This window comes from Physeter macrocephalus, chromosome 18 (assembly GCF_002837175.3).
Source record: "Physeter macrocephalus isolate SW-GA chromosome 18, ASM283717v5, whole genome shotgun sequence".
Lineage (NCBI taxonomy): Eukaryota > Metazoa > Chordata > Mammalia > Artiodactyla > Physeteridae > Physeter > Physeter macrocephalus.
This window is the reverse complement of record NC_041231.1, coordinates 41,897,008-41,905,854: the sequence shown is the minus strand read 5'-3', so window position 1 is coordinate 41,905,854 and position 8,847 is coordinate 41,897,008. Positions and strand designations below refer to the sequence as shown.

The window sequence follows — 8,847 nt, the reverse complement described above, 5'->3', positions numbered from 1 at the left end:
AGCAGAGGGAGGCCCGCATACCACAAAAAAAAAAAAAAAAAAAAAAAATGTTAGCCTTAATTCCATTAAAAAATTAAAGCACCTTTGTTTTGGGAGTGTAAAAAGGGAATCTTAGTGTTGTTAGGCTTAGTGTCAATCTACTTAAGGACATAGGTAAGATTACATTTATTAAGTGCCTTAATAAATGCACTTTATTAAGTGCATTAAGCACTTAATAAAGCAACTAAGCCCATGGGCAACAACTACTGAGCCTGCGCTCTAGAGCCCGCATGCCACAACTACTAAAGCCTGCGCGCCTAGAGCGTGTGCTCACAACAAGAGAAGCCACCACAATGAGAAGCCCGGAGGAGGCAAACCTTGAGACAACCCCTGAAGCAAGGCAGAATTAGACAAGTGAAGGGGGGAGGAGAAGACATTCCACACAGGAATCATGACTTGGATCTGAGGTGCACTGAAAAGGCAGAAAGTGTCTGGTTTTCTGGAAAGGGAGATAAAATGATTCATCAATAAGTACTGATTGGGACTTCACTGTGATAAAATGATTCATCAGTAAGTACTGATTGGGACTTCCCTGGTGGCACAGTGGTTAAGAATCTGCCTGCCAATGCAGGAGACACACGTTTGAGCCCTGGTCCGTGAAGATCCCACATGCCATGGAGCAACTAAGCCCGTGCGCCACAACTACTAAGTCTGTGCTCTAGAGCCCACGAGCCACAACTACTGAGCCTGCATGCCACAACTACTGTTGCCCGCATGCCTAGAGCCTGTGCTCCGCAACAAGAGAAGCCTCGCAATGAGAAGTCCATGTGCCACAAGTAGAGAAAACCACTCATGGCAACAAAAACCCAATGCAGCCAAAAATAAATAAATTTATTTAAAAATAAAATAAAATAGGGCTTCCCTGGTGGCGCAGTGGTTGAGAGTCCGCCTGCCGATGCAGGGGACACGGGTTGGTGCCCCGGTCCAGGAAAATCCCACATGCCGCGGAGCGGCTAGGCCCATGAACCATGGCCGCTGAGCCTGCGCGTCCGGAGCCTGTGCTTCGCAACGGGAGAGGCCACAACAGTGAGAGGCCCGAGTACCACAAAAATAAAATAAAATAAAATAAATAAGTACTGATTAAGCATCTAGTATTGACCAGTACTGGTAGGTACTGAAGATACAGAGATGAGAGAACCCTGGTCACAGAGTGATGATTGCAGCCCTCCAGGAATCATCCAGTCAACTGACACAGATATGTAAACACATAAGATGAGCAATCTGGTAAGTATAACATATGACTAAAGTTCTTCTTCCATCAACTGATGACTAGATAAACAGAATGTAGCATACCCATAGAGTGGAATATTATTGAGCAATAAAAGGGAAGGAAGTACTAACGCATGCTACAGCATGGGTGAACTTTGAAAACATTATGCTAAGTGAAACAAACCAGTCACAGAAGGCCACATACTATATGATTCCACTTATCTGAAATGCCCAGAATAGGCAAAACCACTGAAACAGAAAGTAGATTAGTGGTTACCCGTGAGTAGGGGGAAGGAAGAATAGGGAGTGGCTGCTTAATGAGCACAAGTTTCTTTTTGCAGAAAAGAAATGTTCTGGGCTTCCCTGGTGGCGGAGTGGTTGCGCGTCCGCCTGCCGATGCAGGGGAACCGGGTTCGCGCCCCGGTCTGGGAGGATCCCACGTGCCGAGGACCGGCTGGGCCCGTGAGCCATGGCCAATGAGCCTGCGCATCCGGAGCCTGTGCTCCGCAATGGGAGAGGCCACAGCAGAGGGAGGCCCGCATACCACAAAAAAAAAAAAAAAAAAAAAATATGTTCTGGGACTTCCCTGGAGGCACAATGGTTAAGAATCCGCCTGCCAATGCAGGGGCCACGGGTTCGAACCCTGGTCTGGGAAGATCCCACATGCCACAGAGCAACTAAGCCCATGGGCGACAACTACTGAGCCTGCGCTCTAGAGCCCGCGTGCCATAACTACGGAAGCCTGCGCACCTAGAGCGCATGCTCACAACAAGAGAAGCCACTGCAACGAGAAGCCCGCGCACCACAACGAACAGTAGCCCCCGCTCGCCGCAACTAGAGAAAGCCCGCACGCAGCAACGAAGACCCAATGCAGCCAAAAATAAATAAATAAAATAATTAATCAAAAACAAAAAAAGAAATGTTCTGGAATTATATAGTGGTGATGATTGTATAACCTTGTGAATATACTAAAAATCACTGAATTAAACACTTTAAAATGGTGGAAATTTATGGTATGTGAATTATATTTCAGAAGGAAGGGAGGGAGGGAGGAAGGAAAAGGTTCTACAGGACAGAGAAGGAAATAATTTTGCCTGGGAAGGCTGGTGAAGACTTCCCAGAGGAGGCAACAGATCTGAACGTCAAAGGACAATGTCTTCTTTCCTTAAAAAGAGACTGATGGAAATAGAGACACAGATGTAGAGAACAAACGTATGGACTCCAAGGGGGGAAAGTGGTGGGGGGGTGGGGCAGTGGTGTGATGAATTGGGAGATTGGGATGACATGTATACACTAATATGTATAAAATGTATAACTAATAAGAACCTGCTGTATAAAAAAAAAAAAAGAAGAGACTGATGCAGTCATTCAGAGAGAGGGAATGACATAGGCAGAAGTACAGTTCCATAGGAATAGAGGTTGGGGGAGTAAATGGGGAAATTGTGAGAAGTAGACAGGCCAGATCTTGATCCAGCAGTGTCCGGAGGACTTTGTTTAGGAGTCTGAACTTTGTCCTATATAAAAATTGGCAAATATGTGGCACTTGGCACCACTCTCCTGTCTGTACCTCTGGCAGACATAACTATTATGCCATCGAGCCCTTCTCTGCTGAGCTCAGAAGTGGCCTCAGTATCTGTCTCCGTGCAATCCTTCCCACAGTCCATGTGCCCCCAGTGAGAGCCACTAAAGGATCTCAAGCAGGGAAATGGCATCATCTGAATTCCCAATTTAAAAAGAACACTGGTGGGACTTCCCTGGTGGCACAGTGGTTAAGATTCCACACTTCTAATGCAGGGGGCCCAGGTTCGAGCCCTGGTCAGGGAACTAGATGCCACATGCATGCCACAACTAAGGAGCCCGCCTGCCTCAACTAAGACCTGGTGCAACCAAATAAATAAATAAGTAAATATTAAAAAAAAAAAAAAAAGAACACTGGTAACTATGTGGAGCACTATTTGAAAACTGGTTTTTAGGAACCCCAGCTACAGGAACAGCAGAAGGATTTTTAACTGTAGAGAAATGGGTGACAGGCAACCCTTTCAGAAGGACTATAAAAATGAGAGAATGAAGGAAAATCAACCATCATAATCCAGGACTATACCTGGAGGCCCTGGGTTAAGAGGAAAGAAACCAGAAAGAATGGAGCAGGGGTAAGACATTACCAAGGAAAACTCACAGGAAGGAAAGGGAAAAATTATATATGAATCTGAGGCTTGAAGTCTGGCATACCATTCACCAAAATCAGAAAGAACAGTAGAGGGATAGCTGGTTTGGTGGGGAGAAATGAAAAATTCCATGCAAGGTATTTGATAAATGCCAGAAAATAAACATAAAAGAGCCAACTGGTAGTAAACATGCTTTGGACAGGAAAGCAGCACACTAGTGAAGAATAAAGGCTCTGGGACGAGATGGCCTGGGTCACAGTCCCAGCACTGCCACTATCTATCTAAGGAATACTAAAGAAGTTACTTAATTTCTCTAAACCTAGATTTCTTTATTTATAAAATGAGAAGAATAACAGTACATATGTAAGATTTTTTTAAATTAAGTGAAAAAAATAAAGTAATTAGCATATTGCCTAGCACATGGTAAGTTAGCTTTCAATTAATGTTGGTGATTACCTTTAGCTACTCCATGATGACAGTATGTAGTATGACCAGCTATGCTTTGGAGAAGCTAAATTGTATTACCCAAAGAGTTGGAAAATCTTCCCAACTCTGAGACAGGACAGGAAAGCAGAGGATTCTTTGAATTTTGAGGTCAAGGAATTAGTACCTGAATTAGTACCATTTCACAAGCTCAGCCTTTTAGGTTTAAAAACATTTCCTTGGGCTTCCCTGGTGGCGCAGTGGTTAAAAATCCGCCTGCCAATGCAGGGGACACAGGTTCAAGCCCTGGTTCAGGAAGATCTCAAATGCCGCGGAGAAACTAAGCCCTTGCACCACAACTACTTAGCCTGCCCTCTAGAGCCTGCATGCCTCAACTACTGAAGCCCATGTGCCTAGAGCCCGTGCTCCGCAACAAAAGAAGCCACTGCAATGAGAAGCCCACGCACTGCAGTGAAGAGGAGCCCCCGGACTCACCTCAACTAGAGAAAGCCTGTGTGCAGCAACGAAGACCCAACGCAGCCAAAAATAAATAAATAAATAAATTTATTAAAAAATAAATAAAATGAAAATTAAAACATTTCCTTAAGTGTTCTTAACTTGAAGCAAAGTCTACTTTAGCTCAGTCACTTATTCAATCAGTATTTATTGCAAACTCTTAGTACAAAGAATTGTGCTGGACACTGTAGGATGCAAAATTACACACAGTGTAAATGTGGTACCTACACTCAAGAAGATTACACTAGGAGGGAAGAAAAACTTACACACACAAATAGCTGAAGCACCAGGCATACTGTGAAATGTCACTGATGCACTGCCAGTCATGAGAGTCAGAAGAGGGAGGACTCACTTCCAATGTGGATGAAGCTGTCACCTGAACTTAGTCTAGAAAGATGGTCGGAAATTCAGTTGGCCAGAACACAGGTTCAGGAGAAACAATGTGAATACGACAGCCAAAGAAAACAATGTGAATACAGACACAAAGCTGAAAAGTGCTAAATGTATGTTTCTGGAAGAGCCAGGAGTCAGGATTAATTGAAGAACTAGCCACGAGATAAGTGGCCCTATGTTGAAGACAAATGAAAGGGAAAAGCCACAGGATGAAGCCTGGATATCCTGAGAGAGGCCAGATGGGAAAAGCCAGAAACTTGTTTGGGGAGTAAAATGATGCATGTGGTCCCACATATGCTGAGCAGGACATTTCTGAAACCACCTTCTCACAGCTGATAGGCTTTTAAAGCTGCACAGGACTTCAGACTCTAATCCAGCCCTACCATCCTTCTGACTGAGGACACCAAGATCAAGAGAGGTGACTGAACTGCCCAAGCCATAGAGTTAGTGGCAAGACTGAGTGAAGCCCTGGTGGGCAGACTCAGTTCAGGGCACTTTACACTCATTCCCATGACCAGAAAGACATGTCTAAAAGCCAGGATGAAATGTGGGTTTGTTGCTTGGTAAAGAAACCAGGGTTATAGAATTGAGTCACTTGGATAGCCTGAAGTGGTGGGAGTGAAAGAGCTAGATTTCTGAGGGTCAGACTATAGAGGGAATAGAAAAGGAAAAACAACAAACCTGGGTTACATCCACAACCAGGAGGAAAAAGGAAGGGGTTTTTAAACATCTGAGAGGCAGGCAGAGAATCAGGATAGTGCAGAATCTTAGAAGCCAAGGTCAGTGTCTCCTCTTCAGCTGACACATATGTGTTCCATAAATATCTGCTGAATGAATGGATAGACGAAGACAGAGTAAATGCAAAAAAATGTTTGAGCCCCCACCTAGGTAAAGCACGGTGCTAAGCACTTCATGTGGGAATAAATGAGGTAACCTCACAACCACCCTATTAGGCAGCATTATCATCATTATCTCACTGCATTTCAAGATGAGAAAACAAGTTTAAAAATTGCCCAAGTTAAACAGCAGATATCAGAGCCAGGATTAAACATCAAGTCCTCACTATTAAGGAAACGTTAATTTTTATCAGGGTAGAAAATGGCAAGGTAATGGTGTTTAAGAAATAAAATATTCTTATTAGTTAGACACACACTCAGTGACAAAGTCGGAGATTTAGTTTAAAATATGCCAACAACAGCAAAAAAAGGCGGGAAGGACAATTGAAAGAAAAAATTGGGGAAATATTGGTCATTATTGAAATTGAGTGATGGGTCCATAGGGTTCTTTATACTATACTCCCTGCTGCTGTATATGTTTGAAGTGTTCCATAATAAAAAGTCCACTCATATGCAGCTTCCCTCCCTGCAAAGATGATAGGGAATGGGGAATTAGTCAAAACAAGGGAGAACAAACATCAAGAAAAAAATTTTTGTCTGGGCAACAAGGAATTCACTCAGAGATAGTATTCAGGAGAAAAACAGGACCAGAAGCCAGACCACAAAGGATTAAGAGATATAGATAAAGCAAGTAGTGAGGAAATGGCAGTAAAACTGCATTTTAGATAAAAGGGATAGGAAGGAGAGGGCTAGGATGGCATGAGAGGTCAAGTTACTATGGGTCTACCTTGTATGTAGGTAAAAACAAAAAGGGTAGGGAGGGAGGATGGGAAGATGATAGAAAGAAGATAACTGAGTAATCAATTAATTAATTGATCAATCTATATATGAAACAAAAACATGAAAAGACGCTCATCACTTACATTTAAGGAAATGTAAATAAAGGTTATCTAGGCTTCAATAGTCAAAGACTAAATTTATTGACAATGTTCAGTGATAGAGGAAATATAAATTGATATAATCTTTCAAAAGTTATGTGATAATATCTAGTAAAATTTTAAACATGCATAACTTTTGACACAGAAACTCCACTGGTAGGAATTTATCCTAAGAAGTATACAGAGTACAGAAAATACGAAGATATATTTACAAGGATGCCTGTAACTGCAGAGAAAAAGAAACAAATGGCTATCACCAGGGGACTAGGAAAATTGATAGAAATTAACTACATAACTATTAAAAGATAGATATATGCTGGTGCGCGAGGAGAGGGGATTAAGAGCGCTGCTTAAAGGAGCTCCAGAGACGGACGCGAGCCGCGGCTATCAGTGCGGACCCCAGAGACGGGCATGAGACGCGAAGGCCGCTGCTGACGCCACCAAGAAGCCTGTGTGCGAGCACAGGTCACTATCCACACCTCCCCTCCCGGGGGCCTGTGCAGCACGCCACTGCCAGGGTCCCGTGATGCAGGGACAACTTCCCCGGGAGAACACACGGCACGCCTCAGGGTGGTGCAACGTCACGCTGGCCTCTGCCGCTGCAGGCTTGCGCCGCCGCAGGCTCGCGCCGCCGCAGGCTCGCCCCACACTCCGTGCCCCTTGCCCCCCGCCCCCAGCCTGAGTGAGCCAGAGCCCCTGAATCAGCTGCTCCTTTAACCCCGTCCTGTCTGAGCGAAGAACAGACGCCCTCCGGCAACCTATACACAGAGGCGGGGCCAAATCCAAAGCTGAACCCCAGGAGCTGTGCGAACAAAGAAGAGAAAAGGAAATTTCTCCCAGAAGCCTCAGTAGCAGCGGATTAAATCTCCACAATCAACTTGATGTACCTGGCATTGGTCGAAAACCTGAATAGACAACAAATCATCCCAAATTGAGGAGGTGGACTTGGAGAGAAGAGATATATTATTTTTTCCCCTTTTCCTCTTTTTGTGAGTGTGTATGTGTATGCTTCTGTGTGAGATTTTGGCTGTATAGCATTGCTTTCACCATTTGTCCTAGGGTTCTGTCCGTCCTTTTTTTTTTTTACTTAAAAAAATTTTTTTTCTTAATAATTATTTTTTATTTTAATAACTTTATATTATTTTATCTTACTTTATTTTATTTTATCATCTTTCTTTCTCTTTCTTCTTTCTTTCTTTCTTTATCTCTCTCTCTCTTTTTCTCTTTCTTTCTTTCTACTTTTTATCCCTTTTTTTCTGAGCCGTGTGGATGAAAGGCTCTTGATGCTGCAGTGCTGTGCCTCTGAGGTGGGAGAGCCAACTTCAGGACACTGATCCACAAGAGACCACCCAGCTCCACGTAATATCAAACGGCGAAAATCTCTCAGAGATCTCCACCTCAACACCAACACCCAGCTTCACTCAACGACCAGAAAGCTACAGTGCTGGACACCCTATGCCAAACAACTAGCAAGACAGGAAAACAACCCGACCCATTAGCGTAGAGGCTGCCTAAAATCATAATAAGGCCACAGACACCCCAAAACACACCACCAGATGTGGACCTGCCCACCAGAAAGACAAGATACAACCTCATCCACCAGAACACAGGCACTAGTCCCCTCCACCAGGACACCTACACAACCCATTGAACCAACTTCAGCCACTGAGGACAGACACCAAAAACAACGGGAACTACAAACCTGCAGCCTGCAAAAAGGAGACCCCAAACACAGTAAGATAATCAAAATGAGAAGACAGAAAAACACACAGCAGATGAAGGAGGAAGATAAAAACCCACCTGACCTAACAAGTGAACAGAAAATAGGCAGTCTACCTGAAAAAGAATTCAGAATAATGATAGTAAAGATGATCCAAAATCTTGGAAATAGAATAGAGAAAATGCAAGAAACATTTAACAAGGACCCAGAAGAACTAAAGAGGAAAGAAGCAACGATGAACAACACAATAAATGAAATTTAAAATACTCTAGGGGGCTTCCCTGGTGACGCAGCGGTTGAGAGTCCGCCTGCTGATGCAGGGGACACGGGTTCGTGCCCCGGTGCGAGAAGATCCCACATGCCGTGGAGCGGCTGGGCCCGTGAGCCATGGCCGCTGAGCCTGTGCTTCCAGAGCCTGTACTCTGCAACGGGAGAGGCCACAAAAGTGAGAGGCCCGCATACAACACACAAAAAAACCCAAAACTCTAGATGGGATCAATAGCAGAATAACTGAGGCAGAATGGATAAGTGACCTGGAAGATAAAATAGTGGAAATAACTACTGCAGAGCAGAAGAAAGAAAAAAGAATGAAAAGAACTGATGACAGT

The 8,847-nt window shown here is 44.0% G+C and overlaps 1 protein-coding gene across 6 annotated transcripts in view; it reads right to left on the bottom strand.

Annotated features, from left to right (window-relative positions):
• RAD54L2 (RAD54 like 2) overlaps nt 1–8,847 on the bottom strand; it is a 94,779-nt gene that overhangs the window by 73,841 nt on the left and 12,091 nt on the right. For 2 of the 6 annotated variants that reach the window (XM_055079508.1, XM_055079507.1), the window contains exon 3: nt 5,427–5,569. The exons of 2 other annotated variants lie outside the window; for them this stretch is intronic. The gene's annotated coding sequence lies outside the window, so the exon portion shown is untranslated. Of the gene's footprint in view, nt 1–5,426; nt 5,573–8,847 lie in introns of all 6 variants that reach the window. 2 more of the 6 variants (XM_055079506.1, XM_055079509.1) reach the window with 1 other exon arrangement.